We start from the raw sequence: 7,577 nt of genomic DNA on the forward strand, positions 1-7,577 counted from the left end.
GAGCCCAGGCTCCTTGCCGAAATGTTCGAATACGGGGATGGAACTGGACTGTCTCCAGTTGGTTTCAGCTCTAGGTCACTGGCGGGTGGGCAATCAATAGCCACCTAGTGGCGCGGTCGGTCTCCTGCGGGCCGGTGTTCTCCAGATGCCCAGTCACGCGGACAGCAGGTGGACTGTCACCTGCGGGTCTGCGTTCTCCAGCTTCCCAGTCACAAGGGCCTGGCCTCTAGTCCCCTGGTTTCTCCTGCTAGTCCTGGTTTCTCCTGCTAGACTAGATTTTCCCTGAGTCATGCTTCTCTGCAGTTCTATCTGTATTCTGGGCCTGTCATTTGTTGGGTGTGGAGGGTGTCTATTGGGAACCCAGACACTCTATTGTTTTGAGGATCAGTCAGACCGGATCTCCTGTTGCACATTTGACTCGTTTTTCAGACCCAATTATCGGATCTCAGTGCTAAAAATCTTTCTTATAGATTTCGGTGCACCCCCATTTTGCTGTAAGTTCTTAACAAGATAGTTTTTTGTGGTTCTAACTCGTTATTCACCTGTGCAGTGGCGCGTTACACTGGGTGTGATGCACTCTATTCGTGGCCATTTTGCAATGATGAAATATTATGATTTGTATGCAGCATTTACTGAAGTTATTTTTCAGTATTAGGAAACAAATATGTATTTCAGGTGAATGAATAATCTGAATTTCTTAGAATAATCTTGTGAGAAGTTGATTATAAATCCACATACATGAATATGAATGATTTTAGGGAGTGTATAATAAGACACATATATTTCATATTTTGAAAAATCTGGAGAGTGATATATATATGTATATATATATATATATATATATATATATGTATATATATACACACACATACAGAAACACACACACAGACATTAAAAAGTAGCAATATATATGCCAATCGAAATTCAAAATGAAATATATATCCTTCACATATCAAAAAAAATACATTTTACTGAAAATGGATTTATGTATAATGTTGTTCAACTAGGAGGCTCACCCATAGGTTGAATTTTCAGTTCCAAAAGGGTTTAGGAGGAGTGATCTCTTCTCACAATTTGTATCTGCCAAGTCAGCCACCTCAGAAGAAAGTCTGTGTGATACCAGGTAGTATTCTATATGAGCATATAAAAATACATGTGCTGAATAGGCGACAGAGAAAGGGGACAGGAATTCACATATTTGTTAACGTTAAAAACACATGGAGAAATATTTCAATAAACATTGACTATATTTATAACTCCAACCCCATATAGTGCAAAAGGGAAGTCCAAGTATACACCATGCCTTCTCTGAACTGTTTGTATTTCCATTCTGTTAGGGTTACTATTCTCCATCATATTAGGATTAGTAGTCAGAGTCTAGTAGGTTATGGGTTAGTGTCAGAGATTCAGTATTTCGAATAGAAAATAGGAAAATAAACCCATTCTGTTTGAAATATGTGCGATACAAAAATCTTCCCACTCTCATTCAGAACAATGCCTTGAGATTACCTTCTCCCCTAATAAGACACAATTAGAGGAGAAGAGTTAGAAAATCTGTGAATACATATCTGGAATGGAATATTCTCTGTGTTCACAAGCTTGGAGGTGGTAGAGGAGTTTCCAAAAGTAAGGGACAGGATAAACACTCCACAAACATGGAGCTCTGCAGGCCTAAAGACTTCTTGAGAAACTGCCTCTGAGTTTGGGCACTTGAAATGTATGTTGTGGTCCGAAGCTTTAGGTTCCTCTATAGTGAGAGCATCAAAACTGGTGTGCATCTATGTGACCTGGGGGACATGGTATCTTATTTTCCAATGAACATGAGGCAGCAGTGCTGAATTCTCACTTTGTATGTAAACTATGGCAACTGGAGGCTAAGGGTCTCTCTGTGTGGACTGTGAAGCTAATTGATCATGCTCTACTTTTCCTAGTAGAGCACTGGGAGTTTGGTATTTTCTTCACAAGTACAAGGAGTTCAACTTGGTCAGAGTGCTGGAGGGAGTTCTGTCACATGTGGTGTCTCAGGGTCTGCAGGAGAATGTACCAGTCAGGCTTTTATTTCACATAGTTTGCCCCCTTGACCATAGCATCCTGATTCTGAACATTGCCCTGAAACCTCTCCATATAACAAGATGCCTTTACATATAAGGGTCTGCTTGCTGCACCTTGTCAGTTACAAGCCATTTGGAAGCCAATGGCAGATCTACATGGCCCCAACACAGCTGTTTTATCACACACCTGCCCACCACTGTTCTAGGCCCGCTACTCAGCAGGCTCCAACTTACTGGCATCTCTGTTCTACACCATTTTCATGAAACGCAGTCAATCAAGGCACTGTCTGATATACTCATGATCAGCAACTGGACATCAAAAGGTTCTCCAGTGCCACCTGGTCATGAAAATTTCAAAAATTCCATCGTATTTCTCCAACCATTTTTCAAGGATGAAGTTGGAGGCGCTATGATTTTCAATTCATTCAGGAACCATTAAATGTTGAGGAAGCTCATTTCAATGAAAGCTCTGGAGAACACTCACAGGAAAGGCTTCCCAAAGAGTGGCCAAAAGGTCACATGAAGCCAGGTCCATTGAGGTCTGCAATGTGAGATCATGTGTGTTTTGCCTCTCAACTATGGCTGCCAAGTCTTTCAGAATAAAATCATGTGATGTCCTCGTGCCTTGTGGAAAGCCTTTCTGGGCACAGATCTCAGTTTGAAAGGGCGACTGTCATTCATGGCCTCCTAAAATCCCAACACAACTCATGGCAATACTTCTCTGAGGTCAGTTCCAGAACTCAGTCTCTAAGGGGAATCACACCAGAGTTCAACACCAGGTGGAGCCAGTCATCTTTTTCAACCGCCACACAAACGACCAAAATTAAAACCCAAACACTCCCACAAGGCCCTCATCTTCTTCCATATAGATACTCATTATAAACTCTGGCTGGAGGTTTCCATGAGGGATGCAGAACAAGAGAGTGTCCAAAGTTAGCTCCCTTGCCCCTCATTTGCCTAAAGTCGGGGTGGCCTGAACACCTTCCTGTGAACCTGGAGTGATCAAATAGTGTGCCGTTAATACTGCTCTGCTACTCCAATTTGAGGACGACTGACTGTGGGGTTTAGATTCTTTATGTGAATTGGAATCATGAGTAAATGCAAGCACCTTTGGGCTTGCTTCTCCTTGGCTTTGACGAGTGCATTTGACCCAAAGAATCCCTCTTCTCACTTGATGGAGGTCAGGAACCTTACAGAGGAAGGCGAGAGACTTCATCCGCAATAACTGCTCTTTTGACCATTTTGGTTTTGGATGAACACATGGGATCCATCAGGTGCTGAGAATCTAACCACAGCCTCACACAGGGCCAAGAGGCTGTTTCAGACAAATCCATTTCCAAAGCAATTAAGCAAAGAGCTACAGGTGATGCCCATTCATTTCCATTTGAAATCTTTTTTCTTCAGGCTTCACAAAGAAGTGGCTTGAGGTAAAGACCTTCCTGATATTCAGGGCAACAGAACAATAGGTAAGCAAAAGGCCAAAAGCAGGGTTTCTCCACTGAGACTTTCTTGGTCACACTAGCTACCCACTACATGGCCATATAACAGAGCTTTTAGGTGGTACATATCTTGGACACAAAACCATGAAGCTATTCTGCAGAGTGTCCAGAATTCAGGATGAAAACAGAAACTTATGAAGATATCAGGTGTTGCCCTTTGATAACAAAAGCCACAGTCCATTTATAAATTGGGCAAGATGAATGCTGGGAAGCTTTCTACTAGACATTACACATCCTTTGATGCATTCTTATTTCTAATGTCTACAACCATGGACAAAGTGGGATACACTGACATAGAATCACTCGCCTTGCAAAACGACTAACTAGAAACAGTCTACGCCAATCCAAACAAATAGTCTTTCCTACCTATTCTCAGAACATGAGACAAGACCATGAACATACACCCACACCCACAACGGCACCACCTTTGCCCAAGTAGGTCTGTGACTACCCGGAGTGTCCTCTGAATGGTGGGCCATACTATATTCCCCCAAAATGGCCTGTCCTGTCTCAAATCTGGTCTCCTTGGCCAATTCTGTGAAGTTGTCAGTAGCCATGGTTGAGCCACTACCTGCTTTCTCAGGAAAGGCCCCTCTTCAGAGCTTTTCTGGCATTTGAACATCCTCACATCTGTAGGCACTAAGAAAGACTGACTCTGTCCTTGGTAAATTGAAGCAAGTGAAACCACTGGGCCTGGGACTGCGACTCGCTCTGGGTGCCAGTCTTCCTGGATCCCAAGTTCAGAGAGTTCCATCACCAAGGAACTGAGGTGAGGTCACTTCCTTCATGAACTGAATGAGGTCACTGCCTTGGCAACAACTTTGTCCAAATAACTACTTCTAAGGGCCCATGAGATGGAGGCTGTTCCTACTTCCTGTAACACTTTCAAATGTTAGAATGGTATATCAACCATAGGCACCTGGGAACACCTGTCCACACAGGCCTGGTTTGGTCTATCTTCTCTACATTAAGTTGATAGAGGCTGATACAGACACATCCCTTCATCCTCACCAGGTTGTTTGCCATGGAAGATGACTTTTGCTCTCTCAGGAACTTCACAGCTGCCTACATCTTCTCCAGGGATTATTTCTACATGGACCTTTGATGTTCTCAGCAGGTGGAAGTTTCCCTACATTCCTGTATTTAAAGAGAAACTCTGTCCCTCCTCTTCTGTAAAGTTAGATTGAGGGAACAGTGTATATTTAGGGTTAATAACATGTTCGATTTGGGTTAGGAATATCTCTGCCGGATGAATAATGGTATTGGGAACCTGTGATATTTACAAGAATATATAAGTGAAATATAAGTATGAAAACAGAAATGTAGGTAAGATATGAAGCCAGAAGGGCATTGGGCCCTTGAGTGGGATACTTAGGTTTGAATGATGTTCTGCACATATGTCTCAGATGAATTGATATAAAATGGCATAGGACCTTATACCTTGGATGATTGATTGCCGAAGAGAACATCGAGTCAAAAAGTGGTAGTCAGTAGGATTAGTAAGATAGTCAGTAGGTTTATAAAGAAGAGTGAGTATAGGATTTGGACCAAAAGTTCTTTAGCAATAGAGTTTCGGGTAGAGAGTGAATGTAAATGTCAGCATATGTGAAGTGTGAGTCACAATGATTAACTAGGGAAAATATGTAGGAAAGCAGATATCAATAGAGATATTAGGAAATCAGGCAAAGTGTAAAGTGAGTGATAGAATTAGACATTTCCAACAGGCTTGAGGTTGAATATATAATCTTAGGAAGAAACAAATATGTAGTCATCAATAGGATTGACATTTGAGAGCATTAGGCAACCAGGACATGGTTGTTTTTGGTAATCCATGCTCACTTTCCATTTAGGCTTTGATACAATCATGAGTTTGACCTTTGCTTTTTGTGTCCAGAATATTACTGTGATAAAATGTATATATAGATAAGGTGACATCAGTATTTCTTCCATCATTTCTGAGAGCAATATTTTGAAGAGGTACAAATTAGTAATGGGGGGACAAATAGGTGTACACTGTGTTTATGAATATAGAGATAATGCATTAATAGACCATACTGTGAATATATAACATAACTGATTCCAACTTTAAATAATGGATTAAATTGAAATGTGAAAATATACAGGAAATTTTATATTGATATGCATACATTCATTCCAACCAGTTTTACATCTAATGGTAATATTAATGTTATAGTTTATCATGAAGAGTGTGTGAGTTAAGCTTCAAAATTGATTTTGGAAATCGAAAATAATGTGTTTGGAAAGAAGTCTCATGAAAAGACCAGTCAAGTAACATTTAAGAATTCATGTGTTCTGAAGCAGGAAGTGAAACAAATTCATATTAATTTGCTAACTTGTGGATGAAATATATGTCCTATTATGTACAAAAACTGAAGAAATAGTAATGTACTAGTGTTGCATAAAAATGAACGTCAAAATACACAACTTGTCACATAGGAATCTACTTGCCTTAATGTTAAACTGGGTCAGATACTGTAGAAATATTAGGATTTGTAAGCACCATTGATTGAAGTTAGTTCTCATACTGGGAAACAAATATGTATTTCAAGTGGATGAATATTTCTGAGAATAATCTTGTGAAAAGTTGATTATAAATCCACATACATGAACATGAATGAATTGATGGAGTGTATATAAGAGACATATATTTCATATTTTATAAAATCTGGAGAGTGTATATATATATATATATATATATATATATATATATATATACACACACAAAAATATATTAAAAAGTATCAATATATATGCCAAATGTAATTTATCAGTAATATATATCATCCACAGATGAAAATATATTTATTTTACTGAACATGGATTTATGTATAGTATTGTTCTACTGGGAAGCTCACCCATAGTTTAAATTTTCAGTTCCAACAGCGTTTACGAGGACTGATCTCTTCTCACAACTTGTTTCTGCCCAGTCAGCCAACTCATAAAAATGTACGTGTGAGACCAGGTAGGATTCTATATTTGCATATAAAAATACATGTGCTGAGTAGGCTACATAGAAAGGAAGACAGGAATTCACATATGTGTTAACTTTAAAAACACATGGAGGACTATTTCAATTAAAAATTGAGAAGGTTTATAATACCTACCCTCTATCATGCAAAAAGGAAGTCCAATAATACACCATGCCTGCTCTAAACTGCTTGTATTTTTTTTCTGTTTGGGTATTTTTCTCCATCATATTAGGATTAGTAGTCAAAGTCTAGTAGGGTATGAGTTAGTGTCAAGAATTCAGTATTTCAAATGGAAAATTGTAAAATGGATCAATGTTTATGCAAATGTGTGCTACACAAAAATTTTCCCACTCTCATTCAGAACAATGCCTTGACATTACCTTCACCCCAAGTAAGACACAATTAGAGGAGAAGAGTTAGAAAATCTTTGAATACATATCTGAAATGAAAAATGTTCAGGAGTTCACAACCTTGGAGTTGGTAGAGTAGTTTCCAAAAGTAAGGGACAGTGTAAAATCTCCATAAACATGGAGATTTACCAGCCTAAAGACTTCTGGAGAAACTGCCTCTAGGTTGGGCACTTGAAATATATGTTGTTGTCAGGAGCTTTAGCTTCCTTTCTAGTGAGACCATCAAAGCTTGGTCTGCACATCTGTGACCTGGAGGACATGGTTTATAATTCTCCAATGAACATGAAGCAGCAGTGTTGATTTCTCTCTTTGTAGGTAAACTATGGCCACTGGGGGCTAAGTGTCTCCCCATGTAGACTGCTAAGCCATTAGGTCATCCTCCACTTTTCAAAACGTTTCTTGATACTGCACTCGGAGTTTGGTATTTGCTTCATGAAATACAAGGAGTTCAACTGGGACAAAGGGCTGGAGGAAGTTCTTTCACGTGTGGTGGGTCAGGGTCTGCAGGAGAATGCACCAACAGGGCTTGTATACCACATAGGTTGCTCCCTTGACCATAGAAACCTGATTTTGAACATTGCCCTGAAACCTCTCTATATAACCAGATGTCTTTACATACAGGATCTG

This window comes from Callospermophilus lateralis, chromosome 12, assembly GCF_048772815.1.
Source record: "Callospermophilus lateralis isolate mCalLat2 chromosome 12, mCalLat2.hap1, whole genome shotgun sequence".
Taxonomy (NCBI): domain Eukaryota; kingdom Metazoa; phylum Chordata; class Mammalia; order Rodentia; family Sciuridae; genus Callospermophilus; species Callospermophilus lateralis.